Source organism: Pristiophorus japonicus, unplaced genomic scaffold (genome assembly GCF_044704955.1).
Source record: "Pristiophorus japonicus isolate sPriJap1 unplaced genomic scaffold, sPriJap1.hap1 HAP1_SCAFFOLD_80, whole genome shotgun sequence".
Classification (NCBI taxonomy): Eukaryota; Metazoa; Chordata; class Chondrichthyes; family Pristiophoridae; genus Pristiophorus; species Pristiophorus japonicus.
The window spans coordinates 413,388-421,915 of NW_027254718.1; the positions used below are offsets into that span (position 1 = coordinate 413,388).

The following is an 8,528-nucleotide window of genomic DNA, read 5'->3' on the forward strand; positions in this document are numbered from 1 at the left end:
TTTAACTTTTTCCTGAAATATCGGAATGATTATCCGATAGAACGTGAAACCGGATTCTTCCTCCACAAAATCTGCACGACCTGCCGAGTTTTACATATTTATCTGTTTTTATTCATTCTATTTCCGTGTCCCTTTTAAGGGGATTTGCTGTCTGTCCGAGATCATTCTCTGTCTCTTTAAAATCGTCTGCTATTAGACCCTCATCATTCTGTGTCTGTTTCAAAGGGATGTGCTGTCTGTCCCGGATTTCCAATTTGAAATTTCAAAACCTGCCTTTGGAGGTTAAGGCATATTAGTTTGTTTGTGTGTTTCAGACTGGGCTGGTTTTACGTCCCTCCCTCCCTCCTTGTCTATCACCTGTGGCTTCAATAACAGTCTCTGCGCCGCGTGGTCCTGAGCCCCACTGCACAATTGCCTTCAGGGATGATCGAAATCTCACTTTATTCTTTTAAAAGGGAACTGCTGTCAGTCAAGGGTCATTCTGCATCTGGGTAAAAGGGATGTCCTTGCAATCCCGGATCATTCTGTGTCTGTTTAAATGAGCTGGTTGTCAGTTCCGGTTCATTCTCTTTCCCTTTAAAACGGATTTTCTCATAAACCCGGGTCATCCTGTATTGTTTGAGAAGGAGTATGATTTCAGCTGCAATGACCGAATTGTTAAACTATAGTGTTCCAATTTACATTGGGGTTGCCTGCGCTGGTGCGCACCCAGATCGCAGTGCATCTGTTCGTCCACTCGAAATATGCTCATCTTTTCCGAAATCCACTCCTTGATATTGCAGTTGCCCCGAATTTGCTCGCAATATACACAACAACACAATGAATGCTGCTGGCAGCGGCCGCGTGGCTTAATGGATAAGGCGTCTGACTTCGTCTATAACCGCAAAGTAATCAGAAGATCGCAGGTTCGAGTCCTGCCGCGGTCAACTTAGCTCGCTACGCGAAATTTTATATTCTTTGTTGTGATTCTGCCGAGAAACCAACCATCTCTTCCAGTCACTCACCTGAAGTGAAGGAAGGCTGTTTGCTTTCAGAATCAAATGGCAAGTTTTCATCATTGTCGATCTGCATGCACGGGCAGAGCAAGCTGTGAAGTGGACTTTCTTGCACATTATTTCTGTTTGGATACAAAAAGCAGGAGATTGAATGGCTGACGATGTCCTATAGCAGAGACGAGCTGGCCGAGAGGTTAAGGCGATGGACTGCTAATCCATTGTGCTCTGCACGCCTGGGTGCGAATCCCATTCTCGTCGTCGTTGGCTTGCAGCTTGACCACTTTTTGACTTTCACCTCATCGCCAAATTCCCCTTTTACTTACAGGGATGCTGTCCTTTCCTCATGTCATGTCTCAAATTAATAATATATTCGTTATAAGGAGAACAGTTGCAGTACAATGACGAGGGGCACTAATTAGATAGGTATCTGAGAGACAGCAAATTCACGATGGGCCATAATATTATTTCACACCAACGTCAGAATCTGAGAGCTGCGCTTTTCACTGTCGGCGGCTCGTTGGTCCACGGTTATGATTCTCCCTTCGGATTGATCACATTTGAAATGCGAGAGGTCACGGGCCGAATCCCGGTCGAGCCCCGCCATGTTTTACTCAAAGTTCCGCTTCTAACAGCCGCTCGACATGTGAGAAAACAGACGTATTTCACGTTAAAACGTGTGATTTTACGCCGATGTTCCCTTCGCATCCAAATCCCACAGCAAAGTGAAACCCGCCAAACTGAGTAAAGTTAAAATATCTCAGAGGTACTCGGCTCTGTGACTCGTTGGATAACCTAAAGACTTGTTTTGTTCCGGCCGATTCTTGATCAGTATATCTTCCTGTCTGTACGCATAAGTTCACCTCAATTGGGATAAACATACATTCAGCGTCAATCTCCACCTCTGCCCTGAATATGTGTGCGTCCTATTTCTCTAGAGCTGAAAAGATGAGAGAAGCTGCCTTTTGAATTCGTCCCTAGGCTGCCGAATTAAAAGCGGACAGGAAATCAATCCGGGCTGGCAAAGCTGCCTGGTCTGCGTAAAAGGCGGTGAAACCCTATATTGTAGGCATGTTCTCGTCTTCTGGCCTCAACATTAGGTTCAACGTATCGGATGATCAGCACCGCTCCTATTGTCTGATAATGGTTCTGCTATTCCCACTAACACCTCCTCTGGACCATCCTTTGTTATGTTATTGCCCGATTACCACCCACTTTGTCTTTCTCCATTGTGCCATGTATTATTTATATCACTCCTGCGTTCCGCTGTTACATATACGTTCCCATTTGACCTTTATCGTTGCGTATTTTTTCCAGGCGCTATTTTTGTTGAAAACATCTGTAATCTTTAACTTTTTCCTGAAATGTCGGAATGATTATCCGACAGAACGTGAAACCGGATTCTTCCTCCACAAAATCTGCACGACCTGCCGAGTTTTACATATTTATCTGTTTTTATTCATTCTATTTCCGGGTCCCTTTTAAGGGGATTTGCTGTCTGTCCGAGCTCATTCTCTCTCTCTTTAAAATGGTGTGCTATCAGACCGTCCTCATTCTGTGTCTGTTTAAAAGGGATGTGCTGTCTGTCCCGGATTTCCAATTTCAAATTTCAAAACCTGCCTTTGGAGGTTAAGGAATTTTAGTTTGTTTGTATTTTTGTATAAGCTAGAGAGTGTGCAAACGTGCAGTGCGATCTTACTGTCATGTGAGAAAAATGCATTACATGCAACTTGAAACAGTACTGATTTGATTGAACACTTCTTCGTGGACTCTCTGACGGTAGAAGAATCTGCTGAGGAATTGTGCTATTCCACATCTGAAAGAAGGGCAAATACACAAGTTAGAAATATAGCGATTTTAGGCCGGGCTTGCGTGTGGGCTGTGTGACATGACGACATCCTCCATCCTTATTTGCAAATTCAAATCAAATCAAACCAATACAAGACATGACTGACTGACTGACTTTGTTTATACATGTATAAATATATCTATGTGCATATTTTTATATAATCCCAAATTTTTAACTTCAAAAATAAATATGCTTTTTCTGTTCTGCCTGCGCTGCGCTCTCTTACATTTGACCTCTTTCACAGCACAAGCAGCTGCTGTCAGATCCATCGGAAAGACACACTCGACTTGAAAAGATCGCCCTTGTAGCCAACATCTTCCCTCATGGCTTGTCTTCCACCATGGGGTTACTGTGTTTGGGTAGTTATTGACTGCACCTCTCATATCCAATGGAATTCTTATAGTTACACAGCATTCGTTCAATAAAAAAATACATAGATTATGAATCAGTTATTTATTTCATTAAAACAACTCAAATTCAATTTTTTTAATACAATTTAAATGCATTTATTTTCATAAAATGTTAAATATTTATATATTTCAGACTGGGCTGGTTTTACGTCCCTCCCTCCTTCCTGCCTGTCTATCACCTGTGGCTTCAATAACAGTCTTTGCCACGCGTGGTCCTGAGCCCCACTGCACAATTGCCTTCAGGGATGTTCGAAATCTCACTTTATTCTTTTAAAAGAGAATTGCTGTCATTCAAGGGTCATTCTGCATCTGGGTAAAAGGGATGTCCTTGCAGCCCCGGATCATTCTGTGTCTGTTTCAACGGGCTGGTTGTCAGTTCCGGTTCATAATCTTTCCTTTGAAACTGGTTTTCTCATAAACCCGGGTCATCCTGTATAGTTTGAGAAGGAGTATCATTTCAGCTGCAATGACCGAATTGTTAAACTGTTGTGTTTCAATTTACATTGGGCTTGCCTGCGCCGGCGCGCACCCAGATCGCCGTGCATCTGTTCATTCACTCGAAATATGCTCATCTTTTCCGAAATCCAGTCCTTGATGTTGCAGTTGCCGCGAATCTGCTGGCAATATGCACAATAACACAATAGATGGTGTTGGCAGAGACCGCGTGGCCTAATGGATAAGGCGGCTGATTTCAATTATAACCGCGAAGTTATCAGAAGATTGAAAGTTCGAATCGTGACGCGGTCACCATAACATGCTTTAGTGAAATTTTACATTCTTTGTTGTGATTCTGCTAAGAAACCAACCATCTCTTCCAGTCACTCACCTGAAGTGAAGGAAGGCTGTTTGCTTCAAGAATCTCATGGCAAGTTTTCATCATTGTCGATCTGCATGCACGGGCAGAGCAAGCTGTGAAGTGGACGTTGTTGCACATTATTTCTCTTTGGATACAAAAAGCAGGAGATTGAATGGATGACGGTGTATTAAAGCAGTGCAGAGATGGCCGAGAGGTTAAGGCGAGGCTTACAGTTTTGACCTCGTTTTGTCAATCACATTGAACCTCATCGCCAAATTCCCCTTTCAATTACAAGGATGCTGTACTTTCCTCATGTCATGTCTCAAATTAATAATATATTCGTCAAAAGGAGAACAGTTGCAGTACAATGGCGAGCGGCACTAATTCGACAGGTATCTGAGAGACAGCACATGCACGATGGGCCATAATATCATTTCTCACCACCGTCAGAATCTGAGAGCTGCGCTTTTCACTGTCGGCGGCGCGTTGGTCCACGGTTATGATTCTCCGTTCGGAATGATCACATTTGAAATGCGAGAGTTCACGGGCCAAATCCCGGACGAACCCGGCCATGTTTTACTCATCCGACAGAACGTGAAACCTACTTCTTCCTCCACAGAATCTGCACGACCTGCCGAGTTTTACATATTTATCTGCTTTTAGTCATTCTATTTCCGTGTTCCTTTTAAGGGGATGTGCTGTCTGTCCGAGATCATTCTCTGTCTGTCTAAAATTGTGTGCTATCTGTCCCGCATCATTCTGTGTCTGTTTAAAAGGGATGTGCTGTCGATCCCGGATTTCCAATTTCAAATTTCAAAAACTGCCTTTGGAGGGTGCAGGAATATTAGTTTGTTTGTGTGTTTGTTAAGCTAGAGTGTGTGCAAACGTGCTGTGCGATCTTACTGTCATGTGAGAAAAATGCATTACATGCAATTTGAAAACGTACTGATTTGATTGAACACTCCTTCGTGGACTCTCTGACGGTAGAAGAATCTGCTGTGGGATTTTCCTGTTCCACATCTGAAAGAAGGGAAAATACACAAGTTAGAAATATAGCGATTTTAGCCAGAGCTTGCGTGTGGGCTGTGTGATATGATCCCATCCTCCATCGTTATTTTCAAATTCAAATCAAATCAAACCAAGACAAGACAAGACATGACTGACTGATTGACTTTGTTTATACATGTATAAATATGAATATATTTATATGTAATCCCAAATTTTGAACTTCCAAAAGAAATATGCTTTTTCTGTTCCGCCGGCACCGGGCTCTATTACATTTGACCTCTTTCACAGCACAATAGCTGCTGTCAGATCCAGCAGAAAGACACACGCGACTTTAAAAGATCGCCTTTGTCGCCCACAACTTCGCGCGTGGCTTGTCTTCCAAAATGGGCTTACTGTGTTTGGGTATTGATTGATTGCACTCCTCATTTCCAATGAAATTCTTCCCGTCAAACAGACTTCCTTCAATCAAAAAATATATAGATTATGAATCAATTATTTATATATTTAAAACAACTCAAATTCAATTTTTTGAATACAAATTTAAATGCATGTATTTTCGTAAAATGTTAAATATATATATATTTCAGTCTGGGCTGGTTTTACGTCCCTCCCTCCTTCCTGGCTGTGGCTTCCATAACTGTCTCTGCCCCACCTGGACCCGAGGCCGAATACACAATTGCCTTCAGGGATGATAGAAATCTCACTTTATTCTTTTAAAAAAGAACTGCTGTCAGTCATGGGTCATTCTGCATCTGGGTAAAAGGGATGACCTTGCAGTCCCCGATCATTCTGTGTCTGTTTAAACGGGCTGCTTGTCAGTTCCGGTTCAGCACATGGGATTGGGTGTAGTGTGCTGACATGGATTGAGAAATGCTTGTCAGACAGGAAGCAAAGAGTAGGAGTAAATGGGTACTTTTCAGAATGTCAGGCTGTGACGAGTGGGATACCGCAATGTTCTGTGCTGTGGCCCCAGCTGTTTACACTGTTCATTAATGATTTAGACGAGGGGATTAAATGTAGTATCTCCAAATTTGCGGAAGACACTAAGTTGGGTGGCAGTGTGAGCTGCAAGGTGGATGCTATGTGGCTGCAGAGTGACTTGGATAGGTTAGGTGAGTGGGCGAATGAATGGCAGATGAAGTATAATGTGGATAAATGTGAGGTTATCCACTTTGGTGGTTAAAACAGAGAGACATACTATTATCTGAATGGTGACAGATTAGGAAAAGGGAAGGTAACGAGACCTGGGTGTCATGGTCCATCAGTCATTGAAGGTTGGCATGCAGTTACAGCAGGTGGTTAAAACAGCAAATGGCATGTTGGCCTTCATAGCGAGACATTTGTGTACAGGGGCAGGGAGGTGTTGCTACAGTTGTACAGGGCCTTGGTGAGGCCACACCTGGTGTATTGTACACAGTTTTGGTCTCCTAACTTGAAGAAGGACATTCTTGCTATTGAGGGAGTGCAGCGAAGATTCACCAGACTGATTCCCGGAATGGTGCGACTGACCTTTCAAGAAAGATTAATCAACTGGGCTTGTATTCACTGGAGTTCAGAAGAATGAGAGGGCACCTCATAGAAACGTTTAAAATTCTGACGGGTTTAGACAGGTTAGATACAGGAAGAATGTTCCCAATGTTGGGGAAGTCCAGAACCAGGGGTCACAATCTAAGGATAAGGGGTAAGCCATTTAGGACCGAGATGAGGAGAAACGTCTTCACCCAGAGAATGGTGAACCTGTGGAATTCTCTACCACAGAAAGTATTTGAGGCCAATTCACTTAATATATTCAAAAGGGAGTTAGATGAAGTCCTTACCACTCGGGGGATCAAGTGGTATGGCGTGAAAGCAGGAAGGGGGTACTGAAGTTTCATGTTCCGCCATGAACTCATTGAATGGCGGTGCGGGCTAGAAGGGCTGAATGGCCTGCTCCTGCACTTATTTTCTTTGTTTCTATGTTTCTATAATCTTTCCCTTTGAAACGGATTTTCTCATAAACCCGGGTCATCCTGTCTTGTTTTAGAAGGAGTATGATTTCAGCTGCAATGACCGAATTGTTAAATTGCTGTGCTCCAATTTACATTGGGTTTGCCTGCGCCGGTGCGCACCCAGATCGCCGTGAATCTGTTCATTCACTCGAAATATGCTCATCTTTTCCTCAATCCAGTCCTTGATATTGCAGTTGCATCCAATCTGCGCCCAATATACACAATAGCACAGTGGATGGCATTGGCAGAGGCCGCGTGGCCTAATGGATAAGGCATCTGACTTGGATTATAAACGCGAGGTTATCAGAAGATTGCAGGTTTGAATCCGGCCGCGGTCAACTAAGCTTGCTGCGTTTCTTCCAGTCACTCACCTCAAGTCAAGGAAGGCTGTTTGCTGAAAGAATCTCTCACGACACGTTTTCATCATTGTCGATCTGCATGCACGGGCAGAGCAAGCTGTGAAGTGGACTTTTTTGCACGTTATTTTTGTTTGCATACAAAAAGCAGGAGATTGCATCGCTGACGATGTGTTAAACAAGAGACGAGGTGGCCGAGAGCTGAAGGCGATGGACTGATAATGGGCTCTGCGCAATGGATTCGAATCCCATTCTCGTCGTCGTTGTCTGACAGCTTTGACCTTCCTGGTCGTTTTGTCATTCACATTTAACCTCATCGCCAAATTCCCCTTTTACTCGCAAGGATGCTGTACTTTGCTCATGTCATGTCTCAAATTAATAATATATTCGTCAAAAGGATAACATTTGCAGGACTATGGAGAGGGTGACGAATTAGATAGTTCTCTGAGGGACAGCACAAACACGATGGGCCGAATATTTTTTCTCACTACCGTCAGAATCTGAGAGCTACACGCCTTACTGTCGGCGGCTCGTTGGTCAAGTGCGATGGTTTTTGCTTTCGGATGATCACATTTGATATGTGAGAGGTTCGCGGACGAGCCCCACCATTTGTTACTCAAAGTTCCATTTCTCACAGCCAGTCGACATGTGAGAAAACAGACATATTTCACATTAAAACGTGTGATTTTGCGTCGATGTTCCCACAGCATACAAATCCCAGAGCAAAGATTTAATCCCATTCCCACTGAATACTGCGGACAGACATGGTCACCTTGGTAATGGAATGGTCATTCTGTCATCACTTTCTAAACAATAGCACACAAGACAATGGGTCATCAATAAATGGTAACTGAATTAAACACTCTGCAATTACATTGTAAATAATAGGAAATAAAATGCTGGATAATAGCTGGTGCAGAAAGTAGCTTATCTCTCGCAAAGATTAAGAATGATGTGTTTTGTTTACACACACACGCACATAGCAACGACTCTGTGCCTTTTTTTTCAGTTGTTCTACTTAACCTGATGCAATTTATTTCTTAGGACTTTAGTAACCTGCGGGAAGCCATTTGGCGGTGTTTGCTGTTTCAGTATCTTAAGAGGTTGCGCGCCGTTGCTCCTCCCACTG

General features: G+C 43.3%; 3 non-coding genes across 3 annotated transcripts; all 3 read left to right on the forward strand.

The window, feature by feature from the left end:
* Window positions 1-837: 837 nt before the first annotated feature.
* trnar-ucg (transfer RNA arginine (anticodon UCG)) lies at window positions 838-926 on the forward strand. The gene is given in 2 exon segments: window positions 838-874; window positions 891-926. It is a non-coding gene; the product is annotated as a tRNA-Arg (tRNA).
* Window positions 927-1,171: 245 nt separating this feature from the next.
* trnas-gcu (transfer RNA serine (anticodon GCU)) lies at window positions 1,172-1,253 on the forward strand. Its single transcript has one exon. It is a non-coding gene; the product is annotated as a tRNA-Ser (tRNA).
* Window positions 1,254-7,292: 6,039 nt separating this feature from the next.
* trnap-ugg (transfer RNA proline (anticodon UGG)) lies at window positions 7,293-7,381 on the forward strand. The gene is given in 2 exon segments: window positions 7,293-7,329; window positions 7,346-7,381. It is a non-coding gene; the product is annotated as a tRNA-Pro (tRNA).
* The last annotated feature ends 1,147 nt before the right edge of the window (window positions 7,382-8,528 follow it).